Source organism: Rattus norvegicus, chromosome 4 (assembly GCF_036323735.1).
Source record: "Rattus norvegicus strain BN/NHsdMcwi chromosome 4, GRCr8, whole genome shotgun sequence".
NCBI lineage: Eukaryota > Metazoa > Chordata > Mammalia > Rodentia > Muridae > Rattus > Rattus norvegicus.
This window is the reverse complement of record NC_086022.1, coordinates 182,132,239-182,155,887: the sequence shown is the minus strand read 5'-3', so window position 1 is coordinate 182,155,887 and position 23,649 is coordinate 182,132,239. Positions and strand designations below refer to the sequence as shown.

The 23,649-nt window shown below is 48.0% G+C and overlaps 1 protein-coding gene across 6 annotated transcripts in view; it reads right to left on the bottom strand.

Moving 5' to 3' along the window:
* Ccdc91 (coiled-coil domain containing 91) overlaps nt 1–22,957 on the bottom strand; it is a 172,018-nt gene extending 149,061 nt beyond the window's left edge. Inside the window, exons 1-3 of one of the 6 annotated variants that reach the window (XM_063286192.1) lie at nt 22,761–22,955; nt 16,745–16,796; nt 11,376–11,480 (exon numbers count right to left, since the gene is read on the bottom strand). The gene's annotated coding sequence lies outside the window, so the exon portion shown is untranslated. Of the gene's footprint in view, nt 1–11,375; nt 11,481–16,744; nt 16,797–22,760 lie in introns of all 6 variants that reach the window. The other 5 variants (XM_063286190.1, XM_063286194.1, XM_006237685.5 and 2 more) reach the window with 5 other exon arrangements.
* Nucleotides 22,958–23,649: the final 692 nt, after the last annotated feature.

Below are 23,649 nucleotides of genomic sequence, written 5' to 3'. Positions count from 1 at the left end.
TTAAAACATAACCACTGCCACTGTTAATTGCATTCTATTGATATTGATGAGTAAAATACATAAATCAAAGTCTCTCGATTTATATATTTCTAGCATCTAACAGAGCATGACATCAGCTCCATAAATATCGACAGATGTCGAAAGCCTGCAGTAGCTGGAGATGTAGCTCAGGGGAGTGGCTGCCTAGCAGGTTAGCACGCACAATGCCCAGGGTTCATCCTCAGAACCAGGAAACCAAAAAGTGAAAAAAGACAAGAAGGTGGTTGGGAGGGGAGGGAAGGGACAGGAAGGGAGGGAGGAGAAGGAGGAGGGAGGGAAGGAGAAGAGATGAATTCCAACCTGGAACCTAGAAACACCTAAAAGATTTAGCTCCAAAATCCAAACACTGTATACATGTTTTCATGACCACCTACCTACTCTACCCCAAAACTAAGTAACTCAAATTATCAGACCTAAATGTCGTACAAGCAAACTTGTACCCACTTTATAAATGCTTTTAAATTAAGAAGGAAGGGTGGAGTTGTATTCACAAGGTGAGTTTTGTAGATGAGTGACGTCGACAGTGGTGCACTAGCACCTGATGCCACTGGACTGTGCACTTCCAAATCTGAAGCCATCAACTTGTACTGTGGATATCTTACCACAATCTTTACAGAGAAAGATGGCAGAAGATCTGAGCCATTAGTGCCTGGTGTGAGCCTCTGTGAGCTCCTGGTGTCCTGGTTCATGGTGTGAGCCTCTGTGAGCTCCTGGTCTCCTAGTTCATGGTGTGAGCCTCTGTGAGCTCCTGGTGTCCTGGTTCATGGTGTGAACCTCTGCGAGCTCCTGGTCTCCTGGTTCACGGTGAGAGACTCTGTGAGCTCCTGGTCTCCTAGTTCATGGTGTGAGCCTCTGTGAGCTCCTGGTCTCCTGGTTCATGGTGTGAGCCTCTGTGAGCTCCTGGTCTCCTGGTTCATGGTGTGAGCCTCTGTGAGCTCCTGGTCTCCTGGTTCATGGTGTGAGCCTCTGTGAGCTCCTGGTCTCCTAGTTCATGGTGTGAGCCTCTGTGAGCTCCTGGTCTCCTGGTTCATGGTGTGAGCCTCTGTGAGCTCCTGGTCTCCTGGTTCATGGTGTGAGCCTCTGTGAGCTCCTGGTCTCCTGGTTCATGGTGTGAGCCTCTGCGAGCTCCTGGTCTCCTGGTTCATGGTGTGAGCCTCTGCGAGCTCCTGGTCTCCTGGTTCATGGTGTGAGCCTCTGCGAGCTCCTGGTCTCCTGGTTCACGGTGAGACTGAGGGGGGAAGAACGTGCCAGAGAAGACCTATTGCAAAGGCCCTCTGTAATGTCAGCTGACGGAGGCCCCTTCCACGTACCCTTCACTATAACAGGATGGAACCAGGATGTGAGAATGGAAAACAGAAATGGAGGTTTCTCCCTACCAAACCTGAAAAGGATCTCTGAGCGTAAAAGTTTGATATTTAGATCAAATCCACCTTTACAACAAAATGAGTAAATCAGTCACCTTGTTTCTTGTATGAACTGGCCTTGTAAACACCTAAGGGACCGCCACAACTGGCAAAGAAAGAACTGTGGCATGAGGTGCCATGACCTGGTGAAGCATCCTCACTCTGGAGACACCATGATGCCTACTGGCACCTCTCGCCCACAGGGGATGTGCTAACATTTCACACCACTCTTCAGGAAGAAGAGTGATCATAAAGACGAAAGCATTATGTCAACAAATTAAAAGGCTCGCTGTGCAAGTTCATGCATCCAACTGCCATACAAACCAAACTAACCAGTACCACTTGGGACCCCGGCAGCCATGGAACGGGCGTAAAAAGGCAGCCAAGACTCACCATAAGGGAAATAAGAGAAAGAACGTTCTAGCACACGGCAGTGTTTTTACAGGGCACGTTTGTCGCAACTCAACAACACAGCTTCACCAGGTCGGTGCGTTTTATAACACATCAAAGGGAATGCTAGCTTGAGAACTAAATGTGTGGGAAGGGGAGAGCTGCAGAAATGGGCTGAAGCCGTTCCTACACTGTGGGTGTCTCTTCACACTGGAATCACACCCTGAGCAGCTGACTGACAAAGCACTGGCCACCACATGGGGGCTTGAGGTTTGAAGGTGACTTATGTGAACCAGCAGAGTCTGGAACAGCAACTACAGAACCTTGTGCAATGGTCTCACCCTGAGGGTCGTCCACCCAGCTCCTCCCCTCGAAGCGTAAGCAATCTAGCTCAGCAAACTCCTCAGCTGAGTCAAGGCCGTCAAGATCTGGTAGAGATGCTGAACCCCACTCTTTATTTCCAGCCTAGAGAAACTCCCTTTCTTGGATTTGTGTTTCCAAGAAAATAACTGTTAAAAACTAAAAGTGATTTAACCAAAGTCCTTTACTTTAAAAAAACCAAAATACTCTGAATTTTAGACTATACTTGTGACTTTGAAAATCTGAACAGAAATGCTGATAGTTTGCTTCTGAGACCACCGAAACTCCCCCAGAAGTAAGCAGGGAAACCATTCAAAGTGTACAAGACACTTGTATGGCTGTTCTATTCTCTGGCTCCTATGACAAGCAAAGACAACAGAAGAGGTTAACACAGGTGTGTGCACAGCCAAGGCCCTGACTAGTCTGAGCCTGCTTTTCCATAGGAAACACACCAGAAAGTTCCTGAGAAGGTGTCCACGTCCCTTCTAAGGTCACCTCAGTGTCAACCTTCAGCCCAGGTTTCCAGTTTATTTCCCACAATCCATACATCAGACCCAATAGATACCATAGAAAAGAAGTGTCAGAACCACTTGGAGGACCAACAATAGAGCTTCACCCCTAGGACAGCCTCAGGCTGCGCTGCAGTCTATCAACACAGAGATCATCAACTGAACCACACACTGGGAAATCCGTGCATGGCTCAACCTTTACCCTAGCAAAAGAGGTCCTGCTTGGTGCAGGTGGCACAAAGGTGGCCACCGCAAAGTGAGCACAGGACTGCTGCTGTTTTATAAAGGATGTCCCTTTGCCTGCTGGACACAGGAAACATCTATCTCAAACCAACCAGAAATCTTCCTCCCTGCTGGCCAGCATTTCCCAGTACAGGAAGGCGCTGTGCAAGCTGCTGGGGGAGGGATGGGGACACACTGATACTCTTACCCAGCAGTCAGACCGTACATGCTACAAGAGACCTGACAGACAAGCTATGCAACAGTGGCACCATAGTTAGGGAAATGGTTGCTTTCTGACTGGGTTTGAGGTCTGTTCCCTGGGAAGGGATTTTAAGCCTGGTACTATAAACCTACTCAAAAGCCTAGGAAGCATGTGGTGGTCTGAATGAGAGGGGCCCCCATGGGCTCACATACTCAAGTATTTCAGCCCCAGTTGGTGGAACTGTTAGGGAAGGATTAAGAGGCGTGGCCTTGTTGGAGTTCTGGCACTGGGGGTGGGCTTCCAGGCCTAAAAGCCCATGCCAGGCTCACTCACACACTCTACCTGCTGCCCAGAGGATCAGGATGTAAGTTTTCAGCTACTGCTCCAGCACCATGGCTGCCTGCAGACCGCCACGCTTCCTAGCGATGATGGTCCCTCTGAAACTGTCAGTATGCTAATTAAATGCCTTCTGTCTTATAAGCTTCGTGGCCGTGTGTCTCTTCAGATCCAGAGTAATTAAGGCAGATGGTAAGATCACAGGCTCTAGAGTAGAGCCTGCTATTGCTATTCTGCTAAATGGTCAGGTTGTTAAAACTGCCTTCTAAACATTCATGGTTATGCTCGCAGACCTGGCCATGCTCACCCTTGGGCAGGAAAGCTTCTTTCTGCAGTGGGCAGCAGTGGATGGGAAGATGAAAAATGGACCACAGTCCTGAGAATAAGACACCGAGTGAGGGGTGAGCCTACGTGGGACATCTTTAACACTGGCCCCCATTCCCAAAACAGCATGCCCACCACACTGCTGGCAGCTGGTATCTACTCCTAGGAGGGCCTCGGCTGTGATGCGCTGCAAACTCACTAGGTAGACAGTTGGAACTGTCCATGAACTGAGGACCTCAACCATCCTCAGAAACACAATTCGAAACTTCAACTTCCTAGTTTATAGGTTGACTTTTTATCTTGTTCCCTGCTTCCTCTTGACAAAGGTACCCGAACTCCCAGGTTCAGTACAGCAGTGTTTATAGCATCCGGAATATGGAAACAGTGTAAGTGCCCACCAATGGCAAAGAAGATGTGAGAGTCCAGTGGATGGAAATGCAGTGTTATCATGTTGAGGGGTGGGTGACAATGAGGCAGTTCAGCATGTGAAGGAGCCAAGCTCGGTGACCTGAACTCAACCCCTGGAACCCACATGGTGAAAGGAAAAAGTCAACAACTCCCACAAGTTGTCCTGACGTCACTGAAATCCTCTGGAGTCATGGACACGCAGTCGTGGCTTCGTGGGACTGGGAAGGTCATCAGCGAAGGTCAGAGTGCACCGCGTCAGGCAGCCCAGAAGCTCCACTTCCCAGGCTCAGCCTTTCCAGGGTGCTACAGTCCCAGATCTAGCACACATTGTCCTTTCAGTGTCTAAGCTCACTTCCTACTAAAGAGCTAGAGAAAGGGAGGAGTGAGGAGGCCACGTTTTAGCAGGTACACATATGCCCCTGTAACTAACAGAAAATCCCGGGTCAAAAGTGTTCCAACAGCAAATCTGGAATCAGCCTCTCCTGGAAGGAGAGGCTGACACCGTGCAGGGTGGGGCCTCAGTTCTTCCCTCCAACTCCCTTGACTCCGTCCCACCTGCAGCTAAACACACATGGTACAGGTACAGTCGCAGGTACAGGTACAGTCGCAGAGATGCTCTGAGGCAGTGACTCGCCTACCCCTGACCTTCCATCTCAAGCAAAGAAGGTATCAGGTATTCCACTTAGACTAATGCGCCCCACGAGACGGACGAGGCACACTTCCTACAGTCCACACAAAGGAGGTCTAGACTCCTGAAGCAGAAAGAACCCACCAAGTACAGGAAGAGCTGCCACTAAACACGAAGCAAGGTGGCCAACACAGACCCCTTGTCTGCTATTTTCACAGCTTGAGAACCTTTACAAATTATTTCAATTATTTCATTCAAGAGGATACACAAAACAAAGGCCACAAAGTCTTCTTTTTCAGAAACCAAAGGGTAGCCTTAGAAGCTTTCAGCACTAGTCCGTAAGTCCAGTAAGGTGGGGTGGATCCCTTCACTTGCTCTCATCTACCTCACAGAAATGAAATCCTATTTATACTCTCAAGCCTTGTTTTGAGAGACAGAACGGTGAGCAAGGGAGTGGAGGTTTGGGGCTTCGGCTCCAGTGCTCCCAGAGTACTGTCGCTGCAGCCGCCCATAACCATCCACAATTCAGCTTCCTCTGGGCTGGGAATCCCATTTCTGGCTAACTCCTACTTAGCAATAATGCACATTAGTTAACTGGAGATTTACGGGGACTATTTAAAGCTGTAACTCTGGGCAAGCCAAGCCCCCGAAACTCTTCCCAGATTATGGTGACACATGAAGATTTTCCTGAGAGCTCAGTTTCACGAAAAACTTCACTGTGGCCAGAAATGTAAATAGCATGATGTTAGAACTTCTAAAATAACTGAAGGACTTAATTCAATTTCTCTTTAAGCCCAGATTCATTATTAAAATGCTGCAGTGTACCTACATGCGCAGACCCTCACTGTTGGACAGAGGAATGGAAAATGCCAGGAGCGAACCGCTCTGCAACTCAATTAAACGGGAGCTCGCTAACCACGAGGCCAACCGAGGAAGAGGAGGATGGAAAGGAAGAGCAAGAAGCTGGGACTCAAGTCACAACCAGAAGTGGAAACTCCTACAGTGTGAGAAGTGGGGATTCTCCCCACAGGCCCACAGGCCTAGAGAACTACACCTCCTGTGTCTTGTTCATTCCCCTTAATGGTTGTTGACTTAGGCAAAATGCATGGAAGTAATTTCCATAACCAGGCTGCTGACAGTGAGAACAGAAGGAATGTGGGATGGACAGACATTCGCAGAGCAGACACAAAACCCTCTGGGATGACTCTGGATAAAACACAGTGACTTTAGCGATCGTGTTTTGACCTGGAGTTGGTTCTTCTCAAAATTATTAATAATGAAAAATACTTACACAGGATACACAGGATTGCCAGGAAAAAAAATGCACCCCTTTGAAAAAAGTTTTTAAAACAACAAGCTCCCCACAAAAACCACACAGACACAAAATGAAAACCCTGGTCACTGACCTGAAGAGTGTGCAAGCTCCCCCCAAAACACAACTGTAGCCAGGACTACTCCTCACACTAGTAGATCGTGTGTTGGAGACCTGACAGGCACTTCCCAAGAAGCAGACCAAGTACACCCATGGAAGGCCAGCAGTTCGAGAGGATTTCTGTAATGGAAACTTCAAGTTTCGAGAGACTACCTGCTTCTACAACCTCAACGTCGTCCACAGTGGGACGTAGAGAGAGCACGACAGTTGGACAACATGAAGTCCATCAGCTACACAGCATGAATCAGGGAAGCAGACATCATCAGGTTCAGAGACAGGCATGGCATCTCTCCTCTTCTCTGTAGACTCTAGAGTGAAAGCCGCATGCATACATACAGTGTGTGCTATGTATGTGAACATGAATTATCTGAAGGAAGGTGGAGAGTGAGGAAGTAATGTAATGCATGGGACAGGGAAGCAGAAGGTGGAAGAACTGGAGAAGAAAGGAGACTGGCAAAGCAGGGACGAGGATAAGAGGGAATCGAGGGAGGGCTCAAATAACACACCTGTGTTTGCGTGTGTTTGCATGTGTTTGCGTGTGTGTACTGCCCTGGAGCAAAAGAAGGGATATCCTCAAGTCCATAGGGAAGACGGAGGCCAACACTCATGACTCTGTGAACTGATCCTGGTGCCACTCCTGATGATCTGTCAGGCAATGCAGGCCTGCCCTTCTCCCGTAGACCTGAGGAGCTCTGTTAATCATGCAGCAACTTCAGCGACTCTTCAGCAGTCATGGCCACAGGTGCTGAGAGGCAGGGTCACTCAGCCTCCCACATCTGGAGGGAATCTCTCCTAACTGTCAGAATCACAACCACAACTACAGAAAGGGTGCCCCATGCCTTTAAAAAGAGAACTAGAGATGCGGGAGAGCTGGGAGCTTTATATAGAACTGTCTGAGAACTGAAGCAAAGCCCAGGGTAGGACTGGCATCAGATGCAGGCACACCATGAAGACATAACCAGCGACAGTCGCTACTCAGTAATGTGGAGAGAGCAAGCACACTGTGAGCACAGAGCAAGCCCAAGTAGCCTGAGTGTGTGTGACTCAGAGCCTTTCCAAAAATGCAGAAATGCAGAAGAAAAAGTCTGAGAAATGAGAGTTCCAAAACGCTAGAGCCTGCAGCATAAACACAAAACAGTGCATTGTGTAGCACAGCCTAAATACATACCATAGGACACTTTTAAAAATCCAGAAAAGGGCTGAATTAAAGTAGGGATAAAAGCAGATTTCTTACCACAGCCCTCATGAGCCAAAGGCCAATGTGAAGGTGATATGCTCCTGTTTGGAGGTTCATCTCGAGTCAACTGGGTTGGAAAACACCAAGATCAGTAATGTACAGTTCAGAAGGGGGAGCCACACCCTGGCTTGCAAGCACAGGCACATGTCTTTGGTTCCTATCCACCAAGAGGCACTGCACCGTAAGTTCTTGCCATTGCGGCCATATGCCTCGCCAGAGACCCACAGCCATGGTGCACACCACACACACTGAAACCAGCCAGAATAGAACCTCCCTCTCTCCCAGCTGCTCTCGGGGTATCTGTCCCGGTGACTTAGGCCCAGTAATACTTAGGGGGCTGGGAAGATAAATGGCACTGTAGAATTCTTGAGAGAAATATCTCCAATTAGATAAACAAAATGGGAAGAATTATCTGTCACAAGATCTGCAATTAACACGCAGACATTTCTCCAGAAAAGAAGAAAAATAAAACCAGAAGTGTGGCCCTCACAAAGAGAACTCACAGAACTAGGAATGCCAGCACAGTCAACTTGGCAGACATGAACATTTTAAATATAACTGGATTTATAGGGAAAATGTAAAAATGCACTGTTGACTCACAGAATATAATGTTTAAAGACTGCAGAACTATATACCAATACCACAAAAAGATGAGATGACAGTATTTTAGAAAGTAACTTTACTATACATTAAAAATATGCAGTGTAAGTTTAAATGCATACTGTAGAGTCTTGTATCATTTAAATAATAATTAGCAAAGCTCTAAGTCAGACAGTCCATGATAGGCATGAAATGAAATTACTAAGGAAGAAAATATGCAGAAGGGGAAATGAAAGAGCAACTAGTAACTAACTAGTGAAGTGCTCACTGCATGGAGTGCAGACTAGTAACTAACTAGTGAAGTGCTCACTACATGGAGTGCAGACTAGTGACTATCTAGTGAAGTGCTCACTGCATGGAGTGCAGACTAGTGACTAACTAGTGAAGTGCTCGCTGCATGGAGTGCAGACTAGGGACTAACTAGTGAAGTGCTCACTGCATGGAGTGCAGACTAGTGACTAACTAGTGAAGTGCTCACTGCATGGAGTGCAGACTAGTGACTAACTAGTGAAGTGCTCACTGCATGGAGTGCAGACTAGTGACTAACTAGTGAAGTGCTCACTGCATGGAGTGCAGACTAGTGACTAACTAGTGAAGTGCTCACTGCATGGAGTGCAGACTAGTGACTAACTAGTGAAGTGCTCACTGCATGGAGTGCAGACTAGTGACTAACTAGTGAAGTGCTCACTGCATGGAGTGCAGACTAGTGACTAACTAGTGAAGTGCTCACTGCATGGAGTGCAGACTAGTGACTAACTAGTGAAGTGCTCACTGCATGGAGTGCAGACGGCCTGGACAACGGGACCTGACGTGGTGCTGTGTGCAGACTTACCACAGTCAGCACCGGGTAAAAGGAAGAGGGAGAGTTCATCAGGAAGACACTAGCATGATCAACGCATGCACACCTAACAACATGCTTCAGAACACGAAAAACACTGAGGGGAGAACTGACAAGATGTGTAAGCCGGCAGCCACAAGTAGAGGCAATACTTCTCTTGACAGTCGATTAAACATGAAAGGGGGAAAAATCAATAAATATTCAAAAACCAACAATATAATCAATATTCCTTCAGAGTGGGCTCTACCCTACGAGGTCAGATTCGGCCTTCAAGTACATACAGTGTCCAAAGCCAGATGATATTCTGAGCCACACAAGTCTCAATTTGATTTAGAAAGCTGACATCATACAAAAAGTCCTCACTACCCACAGCCGAGATACATTAAAAGTCAATAGAGATGGAATTTGGCAAGTTCTCAAGTAATTTAAAAATGAAGGAATAGCATACTTCTGCGTAACTCGCTGCCAATGTAGGAAGTCAGCGGACTCTGCAGAGTGAACAATCTAAAGAGGAAGAGCATGTTGTGGATGGTGTGCAGTGGGCGGCGGCTTGGAGGGAAGTACTAGTGCTCTAATGCTGTGCAGTGGGCGGCTTGGAGGGAAGCACTAGTGCTCTGATGCTGTGCAGTGGGCGGCGGCTTGGAGGGAAGTACTAGTGCTCTGATGCTGTGCAGTGGGCGGCTTGGAGGGAAGTACTAGTGCTCTGATGCTGTGCAGTGGGCGGCTTGGAGGGAAGTACTAGTGCTCTGATGCTGTGCAGTGGGCGGCGGCTTGGAGGGAAGTACTAGTGCTCTGATGCTGTGCAGTGGGCGGCTTGGAGGGAAGTACTAGTGCTCTGATGCTGTGCAGTGGGCGGCGGCTTGGAGGGAAGTACTAGTGCTCTGATGCTGTGCAGTGGGCGGCGGCTTGGAGGGAAGTACTAGTGCTCTGATGCTGTGCAGTGGGCGGCGGCTTGGAGGGAAGAAGTACTAGTGCTCTGATGCTGTGCAGTGGGCGGCTTGGAGGGAAGCACTAGTGCTCTGATGCTGTGCAGTGGGCGGCGGCTTGGAGGGAAGTACTAGTGCTCTGATGCTGTGCAGTGTGTGGCTTGGAGGGAAGTACTAGTGCTCTGATGCTGTGCAGTGGGCGGCTTGGAGGGAAGTACTAGTGCTCTGATGCTGTGCAGTGGGCGGCTTGGAGGGAAGTACTAGTGCTCTGATACTGTGCAGTGGGCGGCTTGGAGGGAAGAAGTACTAGTGCTCTGATGCTGTGCAGTGGGCGGCGGCTTGGAGGGAAGTACTAGTGCTCTGATGCTGTGCAGTGGGCGGCTTGGAGGGAAGTACTAGTGCTCTGATGCTGTGCAGTGGGCGGCTTGGAGGGAAGTACTAGTGCTCTGATGCTGTGCAGTGGGCGGCTTGGAGGGAAGCACTAGTGCTCTGATGCTGTGCAGTGGGCGGCTTGGAGGGAAGTACTAGTGCTCTGATGCTGTGCAGTGGGCGGCTTGGAGGGAAGCACTAGTGCTCTGATGCTGTGCAGTGGGCGGCTTGGAGGGAAGTACTAGTGCTCTGATGCTGTGCAGTGGGCGGCTTGGAGGGAAGTACTAGTGCTCTGATACTGTGCAGTGGGCGGCTTGGAGGGAAGAAGTACTAGTGCTCTGATGCTGTGCAGTGGGCGGCGGCTTGGAGGGAAGTACTAGTGCTCTGATGCTGTGCAGTGGGCGGCTTGGAGGGAAGTACTAGTGCTCTGATGCTGTGCAGTGGGCGGCTTGGAGGGAAGTACTAGTGCTCTGATGCTGTGCAGTGTGTGGCTTGGAGGGAAGTACTAGTGCTCTGATGCTGTGCAGTGGGCGGCGGCTTGGAGGGAAGTACTAGTGCTCTGATGCTGTGCAGTGGGCGGCTTGGAGGGAAGTACTAGTGCTCTGATGCTGTGCAGTGGGCGGCGGCTTGGAGGGAAGTACTAGTGCTCTGATGCTGTGCAGTGGGCGGCTTGGAGGGAAGTACTAGTGCTCTGATGCTGTGCAGTGGGCGGCTTGGAGGGAAGTACTAGTGCTCTGATGCTGTGCAGTGTGTGGCTTGGAGGGAAGTACTAGTGCTCTGATGCTGTGCAGTGGGCGGCGGCTTGGAGGGAAGTACTAGTGCTCTGATGCTGTGCAGTGGGCGGCTTGGAGGGAAGTACTAGTGCTCTGATGCTGTGCAGTGGGCGGCTTGGAAGGAAGTACTAGTGCTCTAATGCTGTGCAGTGGGCGGCTTGGAAGGAAGTACTAGTGCTCTAATGCTGTGCGCTTTATTTAGAAGATACTAAAGGATCCAATGCCCATCTGAGAGCTCTCCTCACAACCTGTGGAAGTGCAGAACTAACTAGACCCAGAAGTCAGGGTCTCTAGACAAGGAAAGGGGGGGGGGGGGCAGGAGGAGGGGAAAGGGAGATAGACAGACAGAAAGACAGACCGACTTCAGAGATTGGCTCACATGCTCATGAGGTCTGAGAAGTCCCAGGATTTGCAGTCAGAACACTAGAGACCCAGGGGAGACGGTAGCGCAGGCCTGACAATCAGTATGACCTTGCGTCCAAGTCTGAAAACAGACCAGAAGAGCCAAAGGGTCAGTCGGCAGAGATGCTGCCCCTCCTCTGACATAACACTCCCACTCAAGTCGGCTCTCCCAAGAACTGGATGAGGCCCACTTTCACCGCAGAGGGCAACAGTCGTGTCACTCAAAATCACCCTCAAACACGTCATCAGGATACCACAGAGCCCGGCAAGTTCACAGGCAACCCTGCACGCTGGAGGTGCGGCCCTCGCCAACTCTTCGCTTGTATGCGTTCTCCTGAGCCATTAGTCAAGTGCCCCACACAGCACGATGCAACCATCTTGCACAGAACCTGAAGCACATTCAGCCCTGTCCCCAAAGAGAAGGTAAAGCCTGAGTACCATCCATTCTTCTGGTGCTTGAGCTACCAGTCACTTAAATATTATGGCGACAAAAAGACATGTGCTGTGAAGTAAAGTGAAAATGTGTCACGTCACACCGTGAGGCCACGGAACAAGAAAGCAAACACGCCTGCTGTACATGTGCTGCAGATTGTAGGAAACGTATGTACAACTGTAGCTGCTGCATGTGTCTGGCCACGTGCTCAGTCTATATAACAACTGCCATCTCCACTACCCGTCCCACAGTCCCTTGGAGATGAGCAGCTGCTTCAACTGGCTCTGACTACTAACCTACCAGGACAACCTTAATCCTTCTGAAGCTCCAAGGCCAGAACAGAGCCAGTTTCTGCAAACCTTAACCACTGAGCAGGACAGCATGAAGACCCTGGGCCCTGGGCCTTCACTACCAAACAGCGGTTCAACTTCTTGACAGGATCCATCTCTCTCCTTTGCCTACTGATTCAGAGGCAGGAGTCTGAAGGGACCAGGAGCAAGCCTTAGCTGTTCATCAGAATCACTGCTATGCCTTCTGGTAGCAATGTTCCTCTCTCTGGTACTCGGACCCCTAGAGCAGCAAGCATAAGATCACGGGAACAAGAAACAGAAGCCTTCCTGACATCACTAAAATAGCAGCCAAGCTTATTTCCATTTTTGATCCTTGTATCCTGTGAATCCTCACAAGGGGAGGAATAGTAAGTACCACGCACTGGACACTGACAGAAAGTAGAGGCGGACTCCTGGGGAATCCTGTCTGGACCCTTCACGATTCGACCAGGAACCTGGTATTGTAACTGAGTCTTCAAAAGACCATTCTACCAAGTCGTGACTTTAAATACCATGGAAAATAGTAGTCAGTGAACCCCATGGGCTTGGGGCCACTGCCATACTCCTGTAGTCATGGAGTTCCTTGACCAGATTTACCATGAAACAGGTTCAATGACCAGACGCAACACTTGTGTAGAGCATCACACAAGTGGTTAAGGAATTCTGTAACCCATAGGCAGTAGTCTCCACAAAACTGCATACAGGAAGGAACATCCACATCGGCAGACTTCCGTTTTTATCGAACGGAAGTCTATCCGATACAAACGGAAGTCTGCCCCTTCCACAGCACAGGCGGCCCAATGGAATCAACCTGTCCCTGGGGAGCTGGCTGACCGTCCTAGGGAATGGTTCTGTATCAGCGCCTTCCTACCAATGGGCACTGCTGGCAGACTGTACCTTCAGCAGTGGCCACATGCAGATCAGCCTTAATGAGTACAAATTCACAGCGCTCCTCAGTGAGTGGAAGTCCACAGTGCTACACACCCAGCAGCCATCTCTTTTACGATGACCGAGTTAGCCAGAACCCACTGAAGCACTGCGGATGCCGAGGAGGAGGCGGGCTCATAGTATGTATGGCTCTTCCCCTGAAAGGAGAGCGGACCAGAAAACAGGCTGTCCTCTCCACGTAACCACTAATCCTCTCTGCTGGCATCACCCCTCGGGACAAGTACCTGGGGCACGAGGATCCTGAGGATGCTTTGCCCATCCGGACATGTCTGCTCACACACTTCTCTCCCCGGCTTCTTTCCATCAGTTTTCTAATCCTGTTCTCCGTACACCACAGACCACCTAGCCAAACACTGGCCACAACTCATAAATCAGTCTGCAAACGCACATCTGCACTTTTCCTTCAAGGCACAGTGAGTAAGTAGCCCTCACAGTTCTGCTGCTGGGGGATTCCCAGGGCCACTACTCAGAAGAGTCCCAATAGCACTATGTGCTGTGTTGGGATAAACTTGTTGGGGTAGTGCATGAATAGTACACATACCAGGCCTTAGTTCTTATTTCCTCTGTCAAAGGGTGTTAAGGAAACTACCCATAAGGCTGTGGATGCAAGCTGTGGGCGGAGTCAGGCAGCGTCAGGGAGCGGTCCAGCAAAGTGGGCATTTGCAGCACTTCCTGAAACCTACTTGAACCTTGATGGCCTGAATCACAGGTACATGGGGTGTGTGTGTGTGTGTATGTGTGTGTGTGTGTGTGTGTGTGTGTGTGTGTGTGTGTGTCTGTGTCTGTGTCTGTGTGTGTCTGTGTCTGTGTGTGTGTGTGTGTGTCTGTGTCTGTGTCTGTGTCTGTGTGTGTGTCTGTGTGTGTGTGTGTCTGTGTCTGTGTGTGTGTGTATGTGAGTGTGTGTATGTGAGTGTGTGTGTGTGTGTGTCTGTGTCTGTGTCTGTGTCTGTGTGTGTGTCTGTGTGTGTCTGTGTCTGTGTGTGTGTGTGTATGTGTGTGTGTGTGTGTGTCTGTGTGTGTGTGTGTCTGTGTCTGTGTGTGTGTGTCTGTGTGTGTGTGTATGTGTGTGTGTGTGTCTGTGTCTGTGTCTGTGTGTGTGTGTGTATGTGTGTGTGTGTGTATGTGTGTGTGTGTGTCTGTGTGTCTGTGTGTGTGTGTGTAATACTCTAGGGTACTGATTGATTATTTGTAATAACCAACTGGCATTTTTCAACACTGGTTTGTCCTTCATACAGGACAAGCAGGGGACTGAGGAGGACCTGGTGGTAATCACTGCTCATTTACCCTCAAGTCCTTAGTAACTGTGCTCGTTCAAGCCTCTTGAAATGAGGCTTTGGATGTACCGTCTTCTTTGGGGCCTCACCAATGCAAAGCTCAGTCGCTGGTCTAAACAGTGAGTGGGTTGCACAGATTAAGAGTCCAAAACAGGACTCTACTTAAGCCTGCTAAAACTGGGGAAGTGAACACAGGATGAGTTTGGTGACCCATGAGCCCCACTAGAAATAACCAGAGTCAAACATAAAGACATTTTGAGTCTTAAACTATCAGAGTCCAGTAGTTCCCCACAGGTATGTTTGTGAGTTTACGTAGTGTGCAGCTGCCCTTGGGAAGGCTGGGGGTGAAATTGAAAGTCTAAATTTTGACAGCTGTACAAAGGATATGGCTGACTGGGACCCAGGCCTGGAACTGACTGAGGGCTGCGACTGGCTGTCTTTTATCATTCTGCTGTAGATCTTATCTCACATTAACCTTTCTGCCTATGAAGATCAATTCTCAGTTTCACTCGTGGGAACACCAGAGTCGATAAGCCGTCAGTCTGCAGAAGCCAGACCGTTCTGTACGGTTCTGCTGGATATCCTTGTAAGTCCGCCCATCTCATCCTTAAAGACTGAGTGCTGCACTCAGTCGTCCCATCACTGGCTGCAATTCCCACTGCAAGCTCTGCCCTCTGAGTACGAACCCAGGGTCCTTCCAGGATGTCAGGGATCCCAGGAACTTTGGTGAGTAAATCTCTGCTTAAGGCAGAATCTCATGTGGCCCAGGCTGGCCCAGCACTGGGATGACAGGTATGCTCTACCACTCCCAAACACGGTGAGTAACCTTAAGTGACACATAGACTCACTTTCCTGTCTCCCTAAGCCTACAGATTCCAACTTGGCCACCAGACCACAGCAGGTACAGCATTCCCAACCTGCTCGGGAAACTGCATCTGGGTCCATACGTGGGATGAAGTAGCACAGTTCTGCAGAGTATAGGCTTAATGTACCCACACCGATGAATTCAGTCTGACCTTTCTTTCCACTGCCCGGCTATACTGTGGCTGTCGATTCCATCACACATGCCTAAGATTTCTTTCTGTGTCAACTATGAAGCCCACACAGCTCTTTCAGAACGCAGCACGTCCCCACAGGGCATGCTCTGTCACCTTCATGGGCTGACTGAGGCCTCTAGCCAAGCACTGATGGAAGCAGAGTGCTGGGAGATCCTGAGTCCTTGAGGCATGCCTAGTGCGGTTTTCTCAGGAGGGACATGGAGTGGTCATTCACCTCAATTCAGGGTGTGCTCCTAGCCCATCAGGGCTTCGTCCTATCTCCTGGTTCCAACTTTCAGATGTCATCAAATAGATTCAGGGTAGTACGTCTCTAGATGCCAATCCCACCCCAACCCCATTCCTTCACAATCAGCGCACTTCCTATAAAGACTTAAACTTCTCTCGCCCTAACTGTGACGTCCTGGAAGATCTGAGGGAGCAGCACTGAGAACTGAGCCTTACGTGAACGCTCCACCAACCCTGCAGATCTCAACTGCGAATCTCCACACTTCTCAGTTTCCCTGTCCTTAATTTTCAGACTGGAGTTCCCAGATCCTACTTTACACGCCTACCAAAGGTCTGACCTGCTAATAGTGTCTCTTTAAAAGAAAACACACTGTTCACCAAGAGAAACACATAAAGTACTTGCCTGCTCACATTTTTCCAAGATGATATAAAACTTATTCTAACCACTAATTTTCATTTCCCTTGAATTAAAAATACCAGAGTCCTCAGCACATACTTCTCATGTGATTCTGACTTTAGCATGAATCACCTGTAATTTTTTTACCTCCACACCTAGTAAGTAATTGGTCACCAATTCTAATAAAGCTTCTATCATATATGAAATAAAATCCAGTAGAACACAATTCTCTCATATGTTACATTAAAAAGTTCTTTTCAGAAACACACCTTCATGCCTTAACTCTGACAACTCGAATGGGCGTGGTCTTCATCACAGTGACACCTCAGTGAACCAAACTTTCCTGCACGCTCCCACAGTGCTGTTCATGTGCTCAAAGGTCAGCAGTGTCCTATAGGAGTGCCAGCTGGCCCTGCTTCGCTACTGAGTCAATTAATGTAATTAAACTCAAACAATGTTACTTCCTGGGAGACAGGAATGACACTCGTTTTTATTTGCTCAAGTTCCTCTCCTTGTATATATAAATACCTTAAATTGTGTGTAAATCTTTAGTCGGTGTTTTATATTTTATACTGAACATAAAATGACTATACCAGCCAAAAGGGGAGTACTGCCATAGTAACCAAGAGAAAACCTAGCCCCAACTACACTGAAGAACCAGAAGGACACACCCTGGGCCTACCTAACAAGGACGTGGAACTCTGAGCTTGCTGTGGTCCTGCTTCCCAGGAGCTCTGTAAATAAGGAAACGAATGTCAGCACAGGCCACTGGGAAATGAAAACCTATCGCTTCATTACATCAGCACACCATTCAGTCCTCCTCAGTTATAAAGATACAGACTAAACCACACAGAATGTCGAAGACATGCACACTGGCTGGACAGACCCATCCTATCAAGGGTCTATAGAGAGGAATCCCTTCTGCAAAAGTGTACCTGTATAAGCTAATTATGACACTCAGATATTACATCACAGTAACATTCTATCAAATGGGGAAAAGTAAAATCAGTTACCTTCAGCAACTAAAACATGAAAATTTACAAAATGGGGAAATGGGCTCTGGTTGTCGTTACATACTAGTGACACTTGTGATGAGGACATAATGTTTATTACAGTGAGGAGTGTGTCTGTCCCACCTCACCACTGGTGACACTCATGACGGAGACACAGAGTTTATTACAGTGAGCAGTGTCTGTCCCACCTCACCAGATCTACTTCCCACTCTACTGAGTCTTTCCACATTTAGAGACCCCTCCCCTCTGCGGCACCCTGCTAAGAGGGGAGCTCATTCCAGGCTTTAGCAAAACTGCCAGTCAACAATCTCATGACTCAGCACCAATCTAAGGCTTGCTATAACCCAGTAGGCTTATGTCCAAAAATCACCTGCCAGTCAGAACAGAGGCTCTGACCCTGTGGGCCCTCCTACCCTCACCCTGTTCTCCCCAGCACTCATGACCAGAGAAAACAGTGGGTTCAATGCACAGAGAACCCCGGCAGCCTGGGACCCACCCAGGAACTCTTCCAAAGGCCTGTTCTCAGAAGATGCCATTCTTGACCTGTCCAGCTGCTTGCTGCTCCTGCGAGAACCTGCATTTGATCTCGCTCAGGTTGCCAGGACAGTAACCTTTCTCCAGAATAGAGTCTGTCAAAAACCAAACAGGGCTGCCCTTTTAAAACGCAGCAGCCAGAGTTGGTGGGGACAGCTACATGTACACATACCTAGCTAACATGTACATGCACACATAGCTAGCTAACATACAAAGATAAGAACTGGAAGAGACCAGTATTTATGAATTATTCTTAAAAGATGCAACACCTTCCTGAAAATCTAAAAGGGCATGTTTGTTCATAAAGCTGTATGCATGCTCAGGGTTGTGTGTGCATGCGTATGTGCATGCATACTCTAGAGAGAGACCTCAGGCGTTGCCTCTGGCTCTGCACAAGTGGCAAACGAAGACTACGGCAGTTACGATCTGCTCACTGCGACCCTGTGCCGTCATTCAGAGATCCTTGGCAAAGGCCAGATGCTCTATGCATAGATGGAAATAATTTTGTGTGGCCCCTAATCTAAACAGACTTCAGTGGCTGCACATGAGGACACAGGGCTTCCAAAATATATCAAAAACAAGATTATTATGCAAACGAATCCCAAGGAAGAGAAATGAGCAAACATCCAGAGAACATTAATATATTTTTACATGTCCAGTTTAAAAAAAAAAAAAGAAAAGAAAAGCCAAGACAAACAATAATCAACAAAGAACACAGTGTGTGCAGGTACATGGGGGTGGGGGGGGGAGCAATCAGCAAAACAACACACCCTGAACTTACTAGAGAACGCCATCAAAACTGGGAAGAGCTCATAGAAATTGCATTTTAATAAAGGGGGAAGACAGACATGATGTTATTTCCAATAGTGAATAATTGAATGACAATAATTTGATTTATAACTTAGTGACAATGACTTATAACTAAGTGACAATAATTTATAATTGAGTGACAATGATTTATTACTGAGTGACAATGACTTATAACTGAGTGACAATGACTTATAACTGAGTGACAATGACTTATAATTGAGGGAATGATAGAGATTTATAATTGTACTAACAATGAAATGTGTATAGAGCACAACATTACAGCCGAGGTACAAAACCTCCCTAGCAAATTAAATTACTCAAAATGCAAGACATCAAAAACGGGGATTAAAACAGAAAGCATTTATAATTTTGCTTAATAAACCTCACAATGAAAAACAATATGGGAGCACCAAAATGTAAGCAGCTGCTTCATCAGAATAACAGGGTTATTTTTCTACCACGACAACAGTGACTTCTACTACAAAGAGACTAAGAAATACAACAACCATTTATGATTGAATTTTAAAAGCTCCAAACAAACCAGGAGTCAAAGACAATTTCCTCAATCTGATCAAAATGATAAAAAAGGACTACACGTTTTCTTTAAAGAAAATTACCATCACAAATGTCTCCTGACTTCTTATTCAGCATTACTAGGAGTCTTAGCAGTGCAATGAAACAAGAAAATGCAAACGGTTGGGAAATGTGAAATGAAGCTGCTGGGTGGATGGAATACGTGAATACTGAGACGATCCCAAGGAGTCCATAAAAAGACACGTGTACTAGCAAGTGAGTTGAATAACGCTGTAGGGTTCAAGAACATGTAAACATCAACTTATTTATAGCAATAACTAGGAATGTACGTGTGCCTGGATACCATTTACAGTAGCACCAAACGAACGCACATACAAATGGAACAAAACAGGAGCAAGATTTTTATGCTGAAAGCTGAAAAACATTAAGGGAAACCTAAGTCCTGCGTAAGCAGAATCACCTAGCAGACTGAAGACACCTAAGGTGCCAGTCGCCCCAAAGGGATTTATAACTTCGATGCACTCCTAACCAAATCCCTATACCACACAAAGTACCTCTAAGAATTGCACAGGAAGAAAAGGAGCTACAGCACTTGGAACTATCTGAAAAATAACCAAGCTAGAGGATGAAGCCTGCTGACTTTAAGACGTTCTATAAAACTGCACTGCAGAGTGGTCAGGACCAAAGGAGAGATACACAGAATGATGGAAGAGAAGAGAATGCCCAGAGAGACAGAGCCGCACATGCACGGTGAACTGCCTTCTCACAAAATGCCAAAGAGAATCCTGCTGAAGGACAGTAAGAAAGGTTCCCTCAGATGCAGGCAACCAAATTCATCCATCTGTAAAGGAAAGGCGCAGAGAAAGCTACAGCCTATACCTTGCATTATAAAAGTATCCGACAACATTTCCTACGTACAATACCTAAAACTAGAAAGGATCTAGAGAAAAACGGAAGTTCTTTGCAAACTCAATGTACAAATTATTTTTTAAAAAAGAAAAAAGAACTGACTCAATGGATTTTATCAAAATGGAAGTTTCACACTTTTCACGTGTCAGGAAAAGGAGAAAATGGCAGACTCAAAGAAAACACCTGTGGACATAAATACTTACACGTGTGTGTGTGTGTGTGTGTGTGTGTGTGTAAAACTAAAGTTTGTGCTCACATTGTATAAGATTTTTTAACTAGGCAGTAAAATCTCACAAAACACTTTGGAAAGACGCCTCTTGAAAGAACACATTGCAAACAGCAGCAAAGGAAAATGCCTTACGCGCTAGTTAACTAGAATCTCAAATAAAATCATCAGTGAGAGCCAGGTATGGAGGCACACAGCTGTGATCCAGCCTCAGGAGGTGACAGCAGGATAATCAGGAGTTCAAGGCTAGCTTCGGCTATGGAGCCAGTTGAAGGCAGAGTGGGCCAATTGGGACCATGTCTCAAATTTAAAAAACGAAAACTCACTGAGTCATGAGGAAACACCTTCCAAAGTAGCTGAAGCGGGAGCTACGATGCCAAGACCTGACTGACTGATGCACAGCAACATGGACCGTGCATCTCACTGTCAGGAGTGCAGCAGCAGCAGCCACCATGGTAAAACATTAGCCATGCACCTGCCGCCTGGTTCACCCTCCACTCAACACTGAACCAAGGAAAAAGAGAACTAATCTCTCTTAAGACTTAAATATGAGTATTACCCCAAAATGCATTTTTATAACAGCTTCACCCCAAAATACAAACCTCAGGAACTACCTAAACGCCCACCAACTAGTGAGTGAGTACATTGTAGTCTGTCTACTCACTGACGGAGGTAACATTCCCCCTTTTCAAGGAGACACCAAGTCTGGGCACAGATGCCCAGAGGGTGAGCTAGAAAAGCATTCTGGGGGGGGGGGGGGAAGGTAGGAACAAAGGGCTACACTGAATCTTTCCACTTACACAAATCCAGAGAGCTAAAGTTGGACAGAGGATGAATCCGAATCTGTACCCATCCTGGGTCATCCCAACGAGCAAACCGTGGTGATGTTATATGACCAGGCACTTGTCAGAGTGCACAGGAAGACATACTGAATGAGTTACTGGGAGGTCTACCCTGAACTAAAGTGAAAAAAATGCCCTTTGGGGAAAATGCGCATCAACTCTAGTTCAAACAAGCGGAAACCCAAGTTGCTGGAAACTGAAGGAGACACAACCAGAAACCAAACCCTAAAATGTACCAAATTAACAAACACATTAATACAGTGGCCTTTCAGAAATTTAATTTTACAGGAAATGACGAAACTTAATGGAAAGTTTTAAGGAACCAGTAAGCAATGGTGCTCTGTAATTGTGAACCATAGAATTTAAACTGTTTTCTCCTTTTTCATGAATAGAAGCCCACCTCAATCGATTCCCACTTGTCTTGTGTCATCGAGATTCCCCTCAAAATTTTCTTTATTAATAAAAACTCTATATTCTTTACAAATCTTATAGTAGCTGTGTGTTCAATAAAGTGTCCCATTAAGCAAAGTTCTGTCCATTCAAGCTTGAGACAAGATAATGACAGGCTCTTTTACACACACACACACACACACACACACACACACACACACACACACACCCAGAATGTGGGGGACAGAGACAGAGACAAGAGATAGAGGGAGGGAGGAATAGAAGGAGGAAAGGAGAGAACAACAGATGTTTCGCTGGGTGATTTTTTAAAGTTTTCTTTTTCTTTCAAGTATTATGAAGATTAGTATTTTTCTTAAAAACTCAAAAATCCTGGACTTTCTCATTTTGTTTTATGTTTTTTTTTCCATTTGGAGTATGATGTTGCTAGGCAACCAGTTCACATTTCCCAGCCCACTGAAACTCCTCCTAGCTATCATAGGGGACACCAAACTTCCTGACCGCTCACCAGGCAATTCTCCACTATCACAACACCTACGGGCACCAAGAAGGTGTAGCGGGCCTGGCGTCTTCCCTGAGCCATTTATCCCAACAGGTGAGGAACAGACAGCCCCCAAATCAACAGAAAGTGTGGCGGAAAGGACCACAAGTGCACTTCTCCCTGGTTGCTTGTCGCCCCTTCCTGAAGGCTTTTGTCTTAAATCCTGCGGTGAGTGTTGACCCACCCAGTGACAAGACAGCAATCCCTCAACCACGCAGCAAATATGTTCTACCACCATCGACCGAGCCGGGCGGTAAGGATTCGGAGCGGACGATGTGTCAGTGTCTGCACAGTGGAGGGAGACGTCGGAATTCGTGGGCGGCCTCTAAGGGACCTTAGCTGAGCCCAGAGAGGAGGACCAAGAGCGCTGTGGCCTCACCAACAGAGAGCTGCCAGAGCAAGGAACAACTCCTGTGCAAAGCTCCCTCCGGCGGAGGCGGCCTCGCAGGCGCCGCATCCTAGGGGCGGGGAAAGGTGTGTGACAGACAGAGGCCACGCGCTTCGCAAGGTGTTCCTCTCGGGAAAGAACCCGAGATGCCGCTGTGGGTGTGTCCTGCGATCAGATCTCCAAGAGGACTCCAGCGCGCCTTCCCAAGGTCTGAGACCGGAAGGGGTGCGCCGCTCGGTGCCGGCGGGAACAGCGACTGGGTCAACACTTCCGTTCCGCCAGGGCAACTGCGGCACAGCCAGGGAGCGCACTTCCTATGGCTCTCCACTCGGGACCACGCAAGTGCAAGTCTCCGAGGACGAGGGCGGGAGCGGGATGCCTCCCTAACCTAGGCCCTACGAGTGGCCCAGCCGAGACCTCACGGCTCGCGGTAGCTCGGCCACGTTCCCACCCGCGGCCGAGACCCGGACCCTGACGGCGAGCACCCGATTACCTGCTCCTGCCGCCGCCGCAGTGCTCCCCGCGCTATTGCGCGTCACACCCGGCTTTCAGGCACGTGCTCCGGGACACGGGACACGCAACCCCCCTCCCGGTGACTGCGGGTCCGGGAACCCACGTTGGGGCAGCCCACGCACCACCCGGCGTCCAGAACCTCCTCACCGGAAGTTGATTTCCACCTAGGCCCGCCCAGGCCTGCGCGCGGCGCTCCAGTCATCCGCGGTCGCATCACATGACCCCCAAGCTGAGGCCAGCTGAGCCTCATCTGGAGAGAGACCTAACCTGTGAAATGGACTAACCTGGTTTCACTACCCTGACCATCCTGATCCGTCCCTTAAACTTTGTCCTGAGCCAAAACAAACTATCCACTAAATATTCCTCCTACAAGAGATTCAGCAGGCTAGGGCACAAGAAGAACCTCCTAGTTGAGTGATCCTCAGGTAATTGCTCTCTGCGATAGATTGGCTTCGACTTAATGCTTTTCCTGACCTTTCTCAAGATCTACCTCCTAGTAAGGGTTCTCACTCTCCCTTAGTGGCAGACCCATCAAACCACATACCAAATCAAAATCTTTCTCCTGTCCAGAACTCGAATCTACCACAGAAGAGCCTTCTGCTCCCTTTGCCTCTTACAAGCAACCAAAAAAAATTGAGAACTGAATAAAGCACCTGGCACTATGACTTGCTCAAGAAATGTTTGACATGCTGTCTGGTCCTGTTGGCTTAGCAGAACTCTCAAGTTCCTGAACGTTACTAGGCTGAAAGCTTCTCTGAATTTTGAAGATCCGTGGCGCTGGGACTATAGCACCTGTAATCACTCTATCATAGCAGTTCATTCATATTCTGTTAAAGATGGTTGATTTTTCAGCCGCTCGACATCCTTAT